The following is a 17,796-nucleotide window of genomic DNA, read 5'->3' on the forward strand; positions in this document are numbered from 1 at the left end:
CAAGGAGTACAACGACCAGAACAAATTTACATATGTATATCACATAGACGTTATCTTTGTAGTCTTACTTAAAAAAATAAATACATTACTATTAAACTGAATAAATTTGTACTTATATAAAAATATACATGTATTATACTAAGCATTAAATCAGTAGAATAAGTGAATGAACGATTGTATCGCGGTGTCAACGTCCATTATAAAAATTTTACTATTGCACACGTGTCCGATCATTATAAAATCGGACGCCGGATATTGCAGTGGTACATAACCTTTTTCAGATCTGCACTCACTACGTGATCCGACGCCCTTTCCGGCTTTTCACATTTCGTTCGATTGAATATTAATTTTTTGGAATGATTGCCTTCAATTTTTAGTTTAAATTGAATTATATTTACAACATTTTTTATGCATCTCGGTGTCATCTCTAAGGTCGCGTTCGTCTTATCTAGAGGTCAATGTCACAGTTTTGCGAAAAAATAATAACAAATCTGACTTTTAAGCAAAGATAATAAATACACCGTGATGACTGTATTAATGAAAAAGGTAATAAAGAAAATGTTATATCATTTTATCGATATATAATAGGAACTGTTTTAATAAATCACAAGATGGAATAAAGCATATTTAAAAGAATAAGAATTTATTTATTATCCACTCGAAATAATTAAGAGTATTCTCACTTGCCGATAATACAAAACATTAATTTGATTAAATCTATGTACACGAGCAACGTGATCGAAGGATTATTTTTCACATAGGAAAAGTATTGAATAGAATAAAATTAATATTATTCTCAATTGCGGAAGGTCAATGTGGAAACGCGTAACGGTACAACGAGTGAGTGAAGGGTATAAAAAATGTTGAAATTAAGAAGGAAGTGAAGTTTTTTATAAAAGATTTTTGGTAGTTCAAGGAGATTGTAAACCGGTTTTAAAATTTTAAGTAGGAAAATATCATATATGTAGGTATTATAGAACGATCGATGCATATTATCTAAATGTTAGCTTTTATATTCGAAATATGTTCTGAATATGCAAAACTTGCCTTTTATATGATGATGCTTTTTCTTATTATAAAGAAGATTTTCTCACCTGTAACAAAAAAAAATATTCATTACAAAAACATAATTAAAATGCATATAATGCTAGCTAAATGTACATATAAATATTTATGTATTTATGCAAATAAATCTCTTAAATATATTTTTAATTCTCAATATGTAAAAAATCTATTTAATTCTGCAAAAATAAATAATCGTATTACAAAAGCGCGAAAAAATTCAACTCCAGAGAAATCCTTGTCTGGGAGACGTAACTTAAGAAATAGTGATTGAAGTTGCAATTGCATTGTTGCTAAATTAATAAACATTTTATACATTCAGATGCGTTTAAAAGGCTCATTTATAGCGGCAAGCAATACAATTATTTATGGTGGCTTCACCTAAAAATATCAAGCAATAAAATGCAGTGAAAATCCGTATTTATAAAATATAATTAATATAAAACTACATTTAATTTCTTAATTTATACCTTCTATATTTAAAATACTCATCTTAAATTCTCCAACAAATATAGTTTAATATATGTAAGCATACATATAAAATATTTTTTACATATTATAAACTTTTAAATCACTACATTATTTTGTCATGTGCTTCTAGTTGACATATATACGCCCGCGTCATTATGACAAACACCGACACGGCCATAATAATAAACACAACAGACCGTTGTCAATGCTTAGACAGGCAATCATGCTTCCACGTGCATGCATGCATATGCATTTATCTATAATATACATCTATTACACTATATACATATATAGTAACTGTGTGAACGCATTAAATTGAGTATAAACATAACTATTAAATATTAATAATATTATTGCCGATATTACATATTTTATAATTAATTAATTAAATTACTGTTATAAAACATCGAACATGTGATGAGATTTAATATTCAGTGTTGACTATGATTGGGATTAAGTTCAGATATATAAAGGTCTCTGCATAATAATGACTAATAAAAGCCTTTTGATCATGCTTTAATTTAAAAAAATGGATAGGTTTAGGATTTCCAATAAAATGATTATTTAATTAAATCAAACTTTTCAGACCATCACCATGTTTAATATTTACAGACTTTGATTTCAGTCTGCTGTCTCACTTATTACTTAGTAGTTGTAGATTATGTTTACCCCGTTGTAACGATTAACAAAAATAAAAATAATAATATGGGGCATAAAATTATTTGTAATTCCAAATTCTTACTTTTCACTTACGGTCTTAACTTGTTTCTTAAAATGTAATCCATTATTGATTGTAATAACCTTTAATGTTATGTTAAAAATCTACGTCTGTGGTCAACCGCTAATAGATTATTATTTGATATAAAAAATGTCATTTCATACCTTTTCTAGAACAAGATCGCCGGTTTCATTTTAATTATGTAATGGATAACAACGTGTTTTATCGCACAGAAGTGGTAACCGATTTGGGTGTCCAAATTTAATCGAACTTTAGATTCAGAATATAGAATATAACATATGCAATAATGACACTAAGATGTATGACTTGTATGACTTCCAAATAGATTTCTCTAAGTATATGAGGGGATATAAATATAGTATATTAGTTATACTTGGATACTATTGGATATAGTGTGCTTTGGAAAGTACTTCAACAGTTAGTAGGAAATAAATACAATCCAGAGATTCTAGAACTTTGTTTCTATGTGTCACCTAATTACCAACGCGAATATGTTTTGAAATATTACATACAAGAATAGAAGTATTATACAACTTTCCAATAAACACAGCAATCTATTATACTTTTCAACCATATGTTGGATACTTTTACTTTGTTATAATCAATTAAAGTCTCAACGTAAATATTTTTATATGATTTTTTTCTGTGCAGGATTTGCGTAAAGCTGTTATGCCCTGCACATGTACATATGTAAATAAATATATAAATACATTTCATTCTCCCAGATACGATAGAAATTATGGGTTCATGTGGGATCAAACCCAAGGCTCTTAACCTTTTTGACGTCGCGGACTACCAAATCATAATTTAAAATCCCATGGACTACCAATATTATTTTTTCAAAGAATAAATACATATATAAAATAAAGATCGGAGAATTTATATTTTAAAGTAAAATAAAATCATATAATAAATTCTTATTTAATCAAAACAATTTTTTTATTGGTAACAAAGTTATTTAAGTTAGCTCATTTATTGTAAAATAAATTAAACATACACATTTTTAGTGTGATATTTGTTCTGCCGTTTTTATTTCAAGCCTAAATCAGTATCGAGTTTTAATTATCGTGACGGATGAAAATGTTTTTTCACACAAATATGTTATCGAAGATTAGAGCAAAATTTTCATTGCTTTTTTATTCAGCAAGCATTTTTTATGGAGAGCCAAAAATGAGTTCTTGATATGGATAATTTAAATTTAGCTAGATAGATGCGACTTTTATTTTTTATTCATTCTTAACTGCTATATTTTATGTTTGTTGCAAATGGATCTATTATCCAAATATTACCATGCCTGGGATCTTCCTTCTTTGGGTAATAACGACCAAAAAAATATGTGAGTGGGCAATGATTATCAGATGCCGCTTGACATTTTTTCTTTCAAATAGTCATAATTTATTTATTTAATTTAGAAACATTTCCAGATATTTTTCAGCCAACCGCGTTTCCCACAAATATATTTACTTTTAACAAGTCCTTGCAAAGATATATTTAGTTCATTTAACTACCTACTCATCGTCAGATAAGCTACCCACTCATCGTCAGATAAAAGTTTTTGAAATTTCTGATTATCTTGATGTTGGAAAAATAATTTGACTTCTTCGCGTAGGACGAACGGTCGGGTTAACATTTTGCCCCTCGACAGTCATCACACCTCAGCGTAAAGAAGAATGTGAGTATATTTTGAACCCACAAAGTGTCTCAAACAATCGAGAATTGAGCGCTTTATGTCTATACCGAAATTCATTTATGATCTTAATAATATTTGATAAAACTTGGTGTAGTTCTCGGAATATTTTTTTTCGCCGCTGATGTTTGGGTAACCAACATATTTCACTTTTGCAACAACTTGTCATGTTCGCGTACATATTCCAATACATTTTCTCAGTTCAATTTCATGTTCGGAGCTAGTTGTTCTACCTGACAAGTTGAGCGAACAAAGTAGTTCTTCCTGTATCTCTCCTTCATACCCTCACAAAACAACGTAGAAGAGTCTTTTTACTTATGTCTGTTGATTGGTCAAGTTGAATTGAATAAAGTGGCGAGTTTTTATAACTTGATTTTTATTATCTTCAGGCATCTTCAATTTGGCGCTTGTCAGTGTTAGCGGTTCGATTGCAATATATCTGATACCGTCATATTTTTAGGTGATAATCGACTTGTTTGTAGCACAGTTACCAGTAAGCGTACAAGGGAATGTATTACAGTGTGGCGAAAGAGAAGCATATTGTTTTGTAAGTCAAATAAGAGTCCGTCCGCAATGGAAAATCAAATTATAAGAACAACGCGGTAGACAGGAACCGTGCTGAGCAGCCATGTTATTCGTGCCATCTTTTAATTGAATTACATTGCATGCCGCATTACTTAATCATAGACCATGCGCTCGGATGCCCCTTGTGCATCGTGCACAGACGCATCTATGCAATCATTACTGTTTACTCGGATGCCATCGTCTCAGACCGCAAAACGGCGTGAATGTCTTTGAAATAAATAATGCAAATTCTGTGCATGCACAATTGCGGTGGGTCACCTATACAAATTGTGTGAAGAGACATGATAAAGTTGGCTGCAAATGTGTAATGTAAATAATTTATATTTAAAAAAATAGTGTTACTGGTTAAAAGTTAAAGAATCACGAGATGGATTCCAAAGTTGCACATAAGCTATTATTTGCATTAAAAAACGTACGCTATAGGTCAGGGAGTTATCAAACTTTTGAAGGCTGTAGTTTATTCGTTGTTTTAAAAATCGTGAGAAAATCTCTTCGGCGTCTCCCTTCTGCGTCTTTTCCCTCAGTTGCCTAGAGTCACATATTTTGAGATCAGTGGCGTCTCGCCATTAGAGTTATTCTCCGAGCGGTGGCGTAGAAGCTGGCGGAGATATGAAGTCAGTGGATGATCCTAAGAGTTTTGATTGATGTGGCAGCGACTTGTGGGTTGATCCCTCTTTGCTGCGGTGGAGTCCCTCTCAGGATGTGAGCGTCCATGACCGTATGTTGTCCGCGGGCGGGTCGAATCAGCTCCTTCGAGTGTCTGCCTGGTCCTCATTGGAGACCAGCCTTAAATATTCAGGGCTACAAAGCTTGCTGACCAATCACAATCATGCAATGATCATCCAGCCAATCGAGCAACGAAATATGTATACGCCTTTAGAAAGTGACATTTGCTTGATGTATAATTTTATATATCTCAGAGATCGAATTATGCAACGGGAATGTTGTGATCTTACAGTGATTTTTATTTTCAGTTACCGTTTTGTAGCAAAGAAATATTCATTCAATGCACTGGATGATCCTTGTGTGTTATTTATGGGAATCTTTTTTTTTATAGTCGTAATGAGGGCCTTTGTGTGATCCCACTATTGTCTAGTTTATCCTTATTGATGAATGATCATTTTTGGTCACAGATTTTAACGCGAGTTTCAAGAATAGGATCCCCCACACATATTTACACAGAACTTATTGAATACAAATATGGAAGGGAACTCGGTTCATGAAACGATTCCTTCAGAACAAATCACAGTGGAGCGCGCAGAAACAAATAACGAGCCATTGTAATGTTGTATTTTAGATCGATTGTTCGACAATTCATTTAGAAGTTAAAGTTTTGAAGACAAACAAGATGTTATTAAAAATAATTACAAATTATACTCGTCACTTCAAGACAGATTATTATAATTCGGCAAAATGGCTTATTGCACGTAAATCGAAAAACAAGCTTTTTTGTTGGCCTTGTATTCTGTTCGAAACAGATAAAGGTATATGCAATAGCATTGGTTTTTGCGTATCAGTAATTTTCATAAAGCCAAAACACGCCATAATCTTTAATATTCAAATTGAAAATCATTGGAAAATCTATACTATATTTGCGTTAACACAGTCAGTTCGAGAGCTATCCATTTAATCATTATTTATTATCGAGAAAGAGATGGCATGTTAGGGTTCACGTCTTTACTATTAGCTCTAATTGATTAATTAGTATTATATAACAAGAGACTTAACACAAAAAGTGTAATAGATATGGCATTTAAAATTAAAAAATCGATTAGAAGAAAATGTCTTTAACGGCAACTTTTTTAAAATTTAATGCAAATATGAAAAACTTTGATAAAACCGAAGCAATTTTTTGCAAAGATTTCAAAATTTGATACATGAATTAATTCATTTAAAAAAAGAGAAAGTGATTATCAAAATCTGCTTGATCAAAACTTCTTGACTGATTTACAAGGTAAAACAGCATTGGATGCGATTTGATTAGTAGCATTTCTGCGAATAAAAGACAAGCTTTATTTATGGTCCAAAATTTTAAGGATAAACGTTTTTAGAGATTTCCAAACATTAGAGAACATTTACAAGGAAATACTTGCTATCATTAACCCAGAAAAATACATATCAAAAATACAGAACGTCCTACAAGATTTAATGATTTTAGGAAAACATCTAGTTCAATTTATGATCAATCCATTCAAAAATGACGTGGATATTCAATTATATGCAAATAAATTTGCAGAGCTCTTTAATTTTGATAATAAGCACTTGAAAATAAAATTAATACTTAAATTAAATTAAAACCATCGTAACCTAACAGGTTATCTCAATGCGTCACGATGATCAAAAACAATAATTATATTATTTCAATATACAAATAAAATAATATGTATATAATACACAAAAAATAATACATATAAAGAAGCAAACAAAAAAGTCCTAAAATATCAAAATTTAATGATACGAACCAGACCAGCTCCTCGTAGCTGACATTAAACATGTCAATGTGTAATAATAAATGTATGTGATATTTATTAGAAAGTCAGGTCTTCGGACAAATATTTTTGTTACTAAAAAATACCCAAATTTAAAAAGATGCTGTGAATATTTGAATTCATGTTTTGGATCTACGTAATTATGTGAATCAGCATAATTTGTATCATAAAATCTGGAGAGTTTGACGAATAGTAACAAAAAATATTCTTTAAGGTTATCGTTAACAAATTATTCTCCTGATTTTTTTATTTTGGCGGAAGAAATAATTGTACAATTTTTCCAGTCAATATTCTTTGGTTATATTTATTGTATAATGTAAATTGTACTATGACGTAATAAATAATTTATATGAAAAATCCATTCAAATTCTAATAATAAAATAAGTCGATCACAATTCTCAATAAGTTGGCCATCTCTTGTATATATTATAGCCATTCATAGTTACACAACACATTATATTATTTTTAATTATGTACATTTAATTCTTCTAAATTGACAAAAAAAATGTATATATTTAATCAGGATCATGCCCATGGATACATAACCGGTTATACGTAAAATTACCAAGGCACGTTTTCGAAGAAGGAAATATTATTATTTTATATTCGCATCGTAACGAAGCATCTCTTCTTTTAAGTATATACATATATATGTGTGTGTATATATTATTTTGCATATTTTTTCATAGACGTTTTCGCAAGATTTACTGTAAACCCATCTGCTTCATGTTTGTCAGTATGAGGTTTAAATATTTACCTAAGCGTCTCGACTATTATTAATACATACGGAGATTTTTTAGTTGCAAATAATACTAATAAATAATAGTTTATGACTGCATATTAGCATAAGATGTTGTAAAGAAATGCAGTTTGTTGTATATTTATAACCAAGAAGTATATTTAATTAAAAAATATTCAATACAACTTTTATATAATATATAATAAATAAAAATATGGATATGAATATATATTATATGCAATACCTTAATGTTTAGTTTACATATTTTTTTAAATAAGTACTCTTTGTAAATGAAAATATAGCAAAGTAATATTTTAATCAAGTTAATGTTTATTGTAAATATTAATGAGTAGTTTAATTAATGCAAATGACACACGAGGTATGTATTTATTATAATAATAATTCATGTTTACATAAATATTTTTTTCTATTGAAATTAAGTATAAACAATCTTGAACTACATGTATACATATTAGAACATTATTGTTTATTCATATTTTTTATATTAATAATATCAGGACGCTTAGTCAGTAAAATTTCGTCAACGCCCAACTCTTACCGCGTTTGACCGTAATATTCAAAAACATTTACTTAGTCATAATATTTTTGTTAGGCAACGTTCGGAGGAGTGTAGAAATTAGCATTCGAACGTTGCCTTCGTGAGTCACCAACCACCGCACAGGAGTCACTTTTTGGCAAACGATAGTAGGGGCATTCCGTTCGGATCAGTGACCGTCGAAAAATTTGCGAAAAACCGACACGACAACTTTGGCTTTTTTCGAGGCGAATCCGAGGGTTCAGCAATGAAGTGGAATGGCATCGAAGTTAATAAAATATATGTCTAAACACGACTAGAGCGTTTTCTTTAGGATTTAATTGAGAGAAAGCGAGCACGGATGCTGCGTTTAAAAGATTGAAGTGCATTGTGCATAATTGGCGACGATCGTGCTCTTCAGATTAATAAAATCTATTAATGATTGCCTAGCTATAGCAAACGCCATCATGATTTTCTCACGTAAGGTTGTAAATTATTTTATTTGCCATATTTTTTTGTGTTAGGAAAAGGATAAGGCACAAATATTTACGGATGAGATTCTAAAAGGAAACTCAATTAATCGTTGAAAGCGGAAAAATACACTAGTAGTCCAGTCAAATAAGGGTTTAACCTCGGAATGAAAGATAACAAGCTGAAATTTTGCACAGACCTTTGTTTTGGCGTTCTAAATATATGGTGAAAAGTCTCAAAAGATATCGTGTCTGCTAATCAAGATATTAAAGGTCAAAGGTCATAAAAATCGTTTTTTTGCAAATATCTCGCCTCTTTTGCGTCGCATGTCATTAAATGTTTAACAAAACTTATAGAAAATAAAATTTTCTACAAGTTTGTTATCATTTATTTCTTCGTATGGTTAATGGTTTTCGAGATATAGCGCGGGGAGTGGGAAGCGCGCATCCGTTTATAGGATAACGCTATGTAAACTACGGAGCCAGAGTTACCTGTACATTCTTCCACAGTTTCGTAGAAAACATCGCAAATTGTTATCTGCTGAATGAACCCATCTAAAGCATTATAACTTTCAATCTCCATATCTTCAAAAGTCATCATCAATAATGCAAAAAGTAATAGCGTATGGCCTCTGATACTTCTTGCAAAAGTGTGACCATCCAACATTTTGTCGACAGAATTCGAAGCATAAATTGTACTGAGAGCTTCCTTGATTCCAATTCCATTAATTATATACCCTATGCATCCAATAAAAGACATAAGCATACGAAAGTCTCCTAGTTTCACAACTACTCTGGACAAGTCTGAGTTAACATCTGAAGCTGCTACGATTTCACGTGCTTTTATGTACAACGACTGATCAAAAGTTATTAAGCATGTTCTTTGTTCATGTTTCTTGGCAGTGTTTATAGCACACTGTAATGTGGTGTAAATTGTGTCCATATTACTCGCAGGATGATGAATAAAAGTAAGAAACAGAATCCGAGAAGTTACAAAGTTCTCATTGTTGTTCAATAAATCCATTCCACCCTGGCAACGGAGAGATATTTTTCCACTTTCCGTACATCCACAACAAATCAACTACATTAAATATTTGTTCGGTTAGTTCTTCTACATCATTAAAATTTTGAACTTGAATCTCTTGCTCAATCCGGGTACGACATAATTTTCATACACTAGAAGGGGTATATGTGATAGTGCTGCTAACTCCTTTGCACTTGGTTTTGTTGTAAATTTCTTTATGCGGTCATCAGATATAACTTCAGATTTTGGAGTTATTATTTTTATCATTCCCATTATATGAACAGTATTATAGCCATCAAGAGTATAAATATTTTTCTGCATTATCTGCTGCATACTGTACTAAGGCACTTGACTATGATGGTTGATTACGAGGCTGTGGGTGATAAACAGCTGAAATTTAACATTTTACAGTATCACTATATGAAGCGAAAAAACCTAAACTTGACAAAACATCCAAAAGTCTTTTTGGATGTTTGGCCTATCTGTATTTTTTCTATGAAGAAATACAGATAGGCCTATTAATAACTGCGAAGAAAAGGACCGTTTTCGTATGGAAGTCATTATAGCATGATTTATAGCTGTGTATTTCGTTTTAAAATGCCCCGTCTTTCCTTTTCTGTTCTTTATAATAACTTCTTGCAGAAAATGTAATAAAGTTTTCGGAATTTCTTCATTAATATTTTACTCGGGGGCGGATAAGACTTGGTCTCAACAACAGAAGATCGAATATCTTCTCTAATAATCGCCGCAGCAGCTTCCACTACGCGCAAGTGTTCTTCTTCCGAAGTGCCTTTTTTATTTTCATACCAAGCTATGGATAAAACTTAAGCTTGAGCATCGCGAAAAGAAAAAATAGGGAATGATCCAATCTTCGTTATAACTATAATATCAGTTAAATATTTTTCTCTTAATTTGGAAATGATCTTCTTATCATCTGGTACATACTCCGTAAGGACATCTCTCAACTCTTTCAATTTTTTCGCACAAATTTCTTGTCGAGCAATATTTCATTTTTAATTCCTAATAATACAATGAAGAAAGTAATAAAATTATGGTTCAAACGACTTGCCGAGACCACTTTTTTCACGATTGTTTACTTTTTCAAAGCTTATACCAAGTTAAGCAGGTAGAAATACTCGCTGGATTCTATAAACGGATGTACGCCTCCCACTCTTCGCGCTATATCTCAAAAACGGTTAATGATACAAAACAAATATTATAACTAAACTTGTAGATAATTTTATGCTTTACAAGTTTTGTGAAGCATCTAATGACGTGCAACGCATAAAACGCGAGATATTTGCAAAAAAACAAATTTTGTGACCTTTGACCTTTGATATCTTGATTAGCAGACACGATATTTTATGAGACTTTTCACCCTGTCCTTAGAACATCAAAACGAAGGTCTGTGCAAAATTTCAGTTTGGTATCTTTCATTCCGAGGTTTAGCCTTTATTTCGCTTTATTTGACTGGACTATAGAGGTTGTCTGCTATACACTAAATCAATATTATAAATAAAATAATTATAATAATGAATCAGTATAAAGAAATATGGCATCGTAGTCAATAAAGTTTATTATAATTATTTTTCAGTCACATTTTTAGTGTGGATCAGGGTAGGCCAACACGCAAGCGACCCACAGCACTCGTATGCGGCCTGCGTATCAATACTATTTTAATTAATAATAAAATTAAAAAAATAATCATTATTTTTAAGCGTGACTTCTACAATATCTCTTAATAAAAGAGGCAAATTAAAAAGGCAGCATTTACGACAAAAGAGCGTTTCATACCAGACACTGTAACAAAAAAATTAAAGCATATTTTGCAATACAATAAATCTTAAAGGCATTTGATTTAATTTCTTGCAAAATTTAATTGAATGAAAATAATATTCCGTATGCTAAAATTAAAGATCTGAGAAAAATCTTACGTTTCAACAACAAATACTACGAAAAATGACTTCTGATTCATTCAAGGAAAGTTGTGTTAGCAAATCTAATTAAAAAAAAAGGAAAACCGTTTATTGAAGTTGAATATACTTTGAAAGCGTAGCAGAAATAATCTGTCCTAAAACTTACAGATAATAAGATTTATTTCATTGCTTTGCATAAAAGCACTAATGTTACAGACATGGCTCAACTTATTTTAAGAAATTTATAACGAATTTAATATTACTTAAGAACCGACTTTCTTAGTTTGTCTAAAGGGCATATTTTTTCTACAGATTTTTTGAAGCAGAAAAAGCAAGATTAGCAAGATTTCCATTGCCCATCCCATTTTAGAAATAGTATCTGATTGTTGTATAAAAAATACTAGAAATACTAGTAGATGACGATGCAAAAAAGATCAATGATTTTCATAAAATATCAATTCATTCTACAACGTTACAAATGGACAATATTACAAACGTCCTCATTAGCAAAATACATTTAATAAAAATCAAAAGGATTAAATCACTGGTAATTACAAGGTTCTGAATACTCTAGAAACTAGCTACTGAGGCACTAAATTACCGCAGTAAAGTGAATAAGTCATAAACAAAAAAAGAAAAACCTGAACTTGGCTGGTTTCAATTTTTAGTGAATATCACTGTTTATTGAAATGAATTATCACATACATATTCTGTTAATAAATTTAATGTTTCAAATGACGTCAGCTTTCTGAGAAAAAAAACAATAAATCAATTCACTTTTAAACACTGTCTAAATAAAGCCACGTTAACAGCAAAAAAAGTATGCTGCTTTAATTGCTATTTTATCACATGACTTTGAAAATATATTTTAAAATTACAGAAAACAGCAATTATATTTCAGATTATTACTACTCCACCGACATTGACACGTTACCTGCAAACTTGCAGATATAATGTAGAGATCAGTGAACGCCATACCTTCCAATTTTTACACACATACATTCGCGCGTGCTAGAGTCGAGTCACAATAATAGTCATATGCGTAGCACGAAAATACAATTGTGTGTTGTTTTTGTTTCTAACTACGCTGCAATAACGGTATCGATATACTTTGACGAGTGTATGCAGAAGTCGATAACAATTTTACACGTATGATAAATTATTTAAAAAATGTAATTAAAAACTTTGATTTCGTTCCAACAAGACTATCACTTTCTTATGATGTAAAAGAAATAGATTGGCATTTCATTTTCAATTTAAAAAAAGTCACTATGAAAAATTGTGAGAGTACCGAATTCAAAGACAGTTTGCCGTTAACTGATAAATTAAAAATTCGCACTGAAATAATTCTGTGAATGCATTGTCTATGTATACAGATGTATGCGAGAGAGAAGCGATACATGCGCGTAAGAATATTCGTTGTTTCGCTTGTTCTTGTTGAAGCGGCAGTGCTCATTTCAAGGATTTTTGTCTATGTCACATCCGGTTATAAAAATAAATATTTTGGTCTATTTCGTACAAAATAAAATATATGTAATATCACAGTAACTGGTTGTCAACTCCTACAATACGATTGTGTAAGTAGCGCGTCTGTGTGTTTTGGATAAAAAGTGGAAGGCGTGATGTTCACTGATATAGATTTTAAATCAGATATGTAATTTTAGAAATAATTTATTTACAACTGTCTAATGAAAAATATCTCACACTATAAGAATACGCCCTGTTTATGACATCTCTTTTGGAGAGTACGATTATTTTTTTCCATATGAAGCATAGCAAAGTTAAATTAAAACGAGCATTTTTAAAATACTCGACATCGCTCCTTCCATTATTAAACCAGATATTGATTTACCGTTCACATACTAATACTATGTTATTACCTTTTGTGTAAAAAGTATCTATTGGTAATTTGGATTACACTGCAGAAAATAAATATGCGGCTCTTGATAATATTTTGTTGGGTAGTGTGGCTCAGAAAATCTAAAAGATACCTCTAGTGTAGATGTTGACTTTACATATAGTAAGACAGACAGAAAAGTCAAATTTAAAACTCAAATGTCAAAATAGCACCGAAATACTGCTAGAGACAATTCTATCAATGCAATAAAAACGCAGCATTGATAACCTGAATTGTATTATAAAAAAATCAATGTAATGTTTCTAAAACATGTATCTATGTTATCAATAATATTTTATTTGTATTTATTTTGATTTAGAGTCTCTGCTATTATTTTTTTTACTTTAAATAAAATAATTTGTTTAAGATCGAAAGCTACAGAAAAAAACTTTATTTGATCAATGTAGTATTTCAATCGAAAAACGGTAAAATGTACCGAATTAAATTATGTTTATTACTGTAATGTAACTACAAAGTGGTTGAAAGTGTTATATGTACATAATTCATAATCCAATATTGATTTTACCGCACAAAAACCGCATGAAATTGGCTTAACTGGCTTTAAATAGTTAAATCGATACTTCAAAATCAAAAACAGGTAATAAACAAGTGTTGGCAACTTACATTGCCACAATAATAAATGTAGGCTTCTTGCCAAAATTAGCAAAATTAAGATCAATGATTTTATAAAAATGCTAATATGCAATGGCGTAGAATATAGTTGATTTTACGCTACAGTTCAAATAAGCAAACATGCAGAGTATTATAGTAGATGAATGAGTCAGTGCTAAAAATATATAAATAAACCACAAAAATCAGATAAGAGTGGAACAAAATTAAGAGATACACTCATTCATATAAAAGTTAAATATTTCTATCAATAATGCAAAAAATGTGTTTTTGATCCATAGACGAACGACGACGTAAATTTACTTTGCAAAACGCACTCGTGAAAGATAATAAGACAGGAAACTTGTATCCGTTAACATTTATACGCAAACGAGCGTGAATATACATAATAATAAGTTGACATACAATTAAAATATTTATTTAATAGCATCTAATGATATATTTGTATGTAGGACAGGTTTAAATACATTTAAAAAGCCAAAGAGGCAGATCTTGATACTGATCCTTTTGTGAATTGAAAAAGACGGAATATCATCCGATTGGTTTTTTTTGGTTATATATAATAATCAATTTATGCATGAAAAATTCACAGGTGGACATTCAAGATAAAAAGCAAATAAACGTAGATTGCATTAATAAGTAAAACCAAAATTTAAATACTTTCGCCTCGCGCTTATCGACAATATTTCCATTTAAGTTTAATTGTGTCGAATCTCTTTAAATTTAGAAAAGCAACATAACACAGCAATAAAATAAAAACGATAAAAATATTTATATGTTAATAATGCACCGTGTAACGTGTACGATGTTCGATTTTTTTAATATAATAATAATCGAACGATTGCATAAAGTGTAAAAAAATCATACGAATTGGTAGTCGTTAAAATTCCACCGTGTGTTGAATACCTATCCGTCAATTAAAAGGTTATCAGGCTTGCTAACCCGTTGCGTGCGATATATAGCGCCAATTAAAACGTTTGATTAGTTAATTATAACTATTTGCGTATTTTTTTTAATTAAAACTTTTGACCGCCTTATATCCGTCACGTTGATAGGAAACATTTTAAGTTACAAGTTTAATAATAATTAAAAATTTAATAACGTAAAATTATTATTTCAGTATACAATTATTTTATGAAAATACTGTCGATTAAGATTATTAGATTATTTCATAGTTTAAATCAGTGACGGCAAATGGGCGGTGCGCGTGCTGGAATTTGCATGTTAAATATTTTAGACGAAACGCTTAATGCTTTAGAATAAAAAAAGCAGAAGTTCTAAATGTTTATACTATATAAAAATAAATAAAAATATCTGTTTATTGATTGTAACAACCAATATATTTTATAACAATATTTTTGACTGGGAGCATTATAAATGTTTTAGTGAGCGAAGGAAAGGGAAAATATGTTGTTGATGCTACGTTTTATTTAACCCTTTCAACGCGTTAACAAAAAAAAACATTAAATAGTTTTTTTTGAAAAATTCAAATTTTATTTTGTGCTTAAATGTTCTGATTTTTTAAATTTTTATTTATTTGAAATTATATTTTATGTTTATTCATCAAAATAGTTTTTCTTTGAAAAACATTACTGATTTTACTGATTTTTGCGAAAAGAGATAAAAAAATCAATCAGACTTTCGCGTTCAAAGGGTTAAAGCGGGACTGTTTCTTTGAAAATAAAAATGTTAGCAAATAAACAATTTAATTATTAACGCAGCACAGCAAAATAATACTTTAAGGAAGAAAGACTTTATTAGTAAAACTATAGTTTGGGTAATTCGAGACCTTATTTAAAAAAAAAATATTATAATACAGTAGACCCCCCTCATAACACGGTAAATTTTGAACGTGCTAGTGAAAGTGGAAACATGAGCAAAGTGATATAATTTATTAAAAACTAAGGTACATCATTAGCTTAAATCTTAGCAATTATTATTTTGGTGAAGGTTGCAATTTAACTATGTATTAATCTATTCTAGAAATTGAGTGCCTTGAATTACTTTATTAAAAAAAAAGAACCGCTAATTGACCAAGAATAGGTCTTAAACTAGCAATATAAACTTGTAGTTATCCATATAAACTCTTAAGACAAGGGTTGTTTTTACAAAAGTGATGATTTGCGATATGATTTTTTTTAATTGCTTTTCTAAATAGAGCTCGTTACAGCAATAAAAAAATAATTTTGGCGGTTTTAAATAATTTTTTAAAATTTATCTCATATTCTTCACACTTATGATCATAAAATATTCTCATAAAAATGACATAGTAATAAGTAAATTCGAGAATAAATTACCTTGCACACTATGCTGAATATATATGGAAAAAAATGGTATACCCAATACAAAATGCATGATTTTCCATCTTTGAACCACTCAATAACACGATTTAAACGGATGGTGAATAAGACCAATGAGCTTAGTTAGTCCCTAATATTCTTAACTAATCATAAATAATAAATATGTGATTATGATGTTTTAAGATATTTTTAAATAATTGATATTTTTCTTCAATAACAAGTATGGCTTATTATGGAAAGTTGTGCTATAAATTATATATATTTGACCGCAAATATAATTTGACCGCACAGGGCGAAATCTTTGTGTATTATCCAAATAACTACTATTAAATTATACCATTTTTCACAAACAGGTTTTTAAAATTCCCAGTTTAGTAAAATTATAGATTTACTAATTAATATAATTGTTTTTTAAAACGTAACCAGTGTAATTATATTTAATGAATTAAATGCCGTACCTAGTTTATATTTTTTGGCTTAATTACACTCTTTTGATTTATCTCAGGCGCCAAATCAAAACCATTGACAATTATCTTCATTATCTTCATCGTGGTACATTTTCTAAATGCCATCTTCCCAACCGCAAAAAAAGGAAAGTTGATCAAAAACCTTTTTATGCGCAACCATCTCATATTCGCCATATTCAATACGCCTCCTTTCTTCTCTACACGTCCACTACCATCAAATTCTTCTACTATTATTTCCTATAGCCATAGCTGCCACAGTATAATGGCGACTGTGCAATTTCCTCGGCGCTTGCCGGATGTGAACCGAGAGAGGCAAAAACGTTCCCGCGAGCGTTTGCGTTCTAGTTTTGCTTTCACCAGAAGAAACAATTCCTCCTACCAGTCCGAGACGGCCCATTATCGAGAGCCAGACTCTCGATTATCTGTATCTCCGCATCTCTGTGTGGTACTACTATTCTATAATACGAGAGACGCCCGTTCGTCTCGGTCGAAATGCAACAATCCGATCGTGCCGGCACGCATGGCATTTTTACCACCGTTAGTTGTGTGTATGTGAGTAAGTACTAAAGCTATGTTGTGACCTTCTGATGGTCAGGTGCTGGCCGATGCGAAGAGTGATCAATATTCCACCTATGCTTGATAGCATTTAAAATTCCGTTTTCTTCGGGATAAATATATTATTAACGTTCAAATACCAGTACTGTCATTTTCATAACAAACAAATTAAAAATATCTCGCGAAACTAATCTCGTGTATCGGTAACTATAGAAAACCAACCTAAAATT

General features: G+C 30.5%; 1 protein-coding gene across 3 annotated transcripts in view; it reads right to left on the bottom strand.

Annotated features, from left to right (window-relative positions):
* CrebA (Cyclic-AMP response element binding protein A) overlaps window positions 1-17,796 on the bottom strand; it is a 104,703-nt gene that overhangs the window by 69,986 nt on the left and 16,921 nt on the right. The window contains exon 2 of one of the 3 annotated variants that reach the window (XM_088198130.1): window positions 1,048-1,094. The exons of the other annotated variants lie outside the window; for them this stretch is intronic. The gene's annotated coding sequence lies outside the window, so the exon portion shown is untranslated. The remainder of the gene's footprint in view (window positions 1-1,047; window positions 1,095-17,796) is intronic. 3 annotated transcript variants of the gene reach the window in all.

Source organism: Plectrocnemia conspersa, unplaced genomic scaffold (genome assembly GCF_051122295.1).
Source record: "Plectrocnemia conspersa isolate PC_06_02 unplaced genomic scaffold, ASM5112229v1 ptg000011l, whole genome shotgun sequence".
Classification (NCBI taxonomy): Eukaryota; Metazoa; Arthropoda; class Insecta; order Trichoptera; family Polycentropodidae; genus Plectrocnemia; species Plectrocnemia conspersa.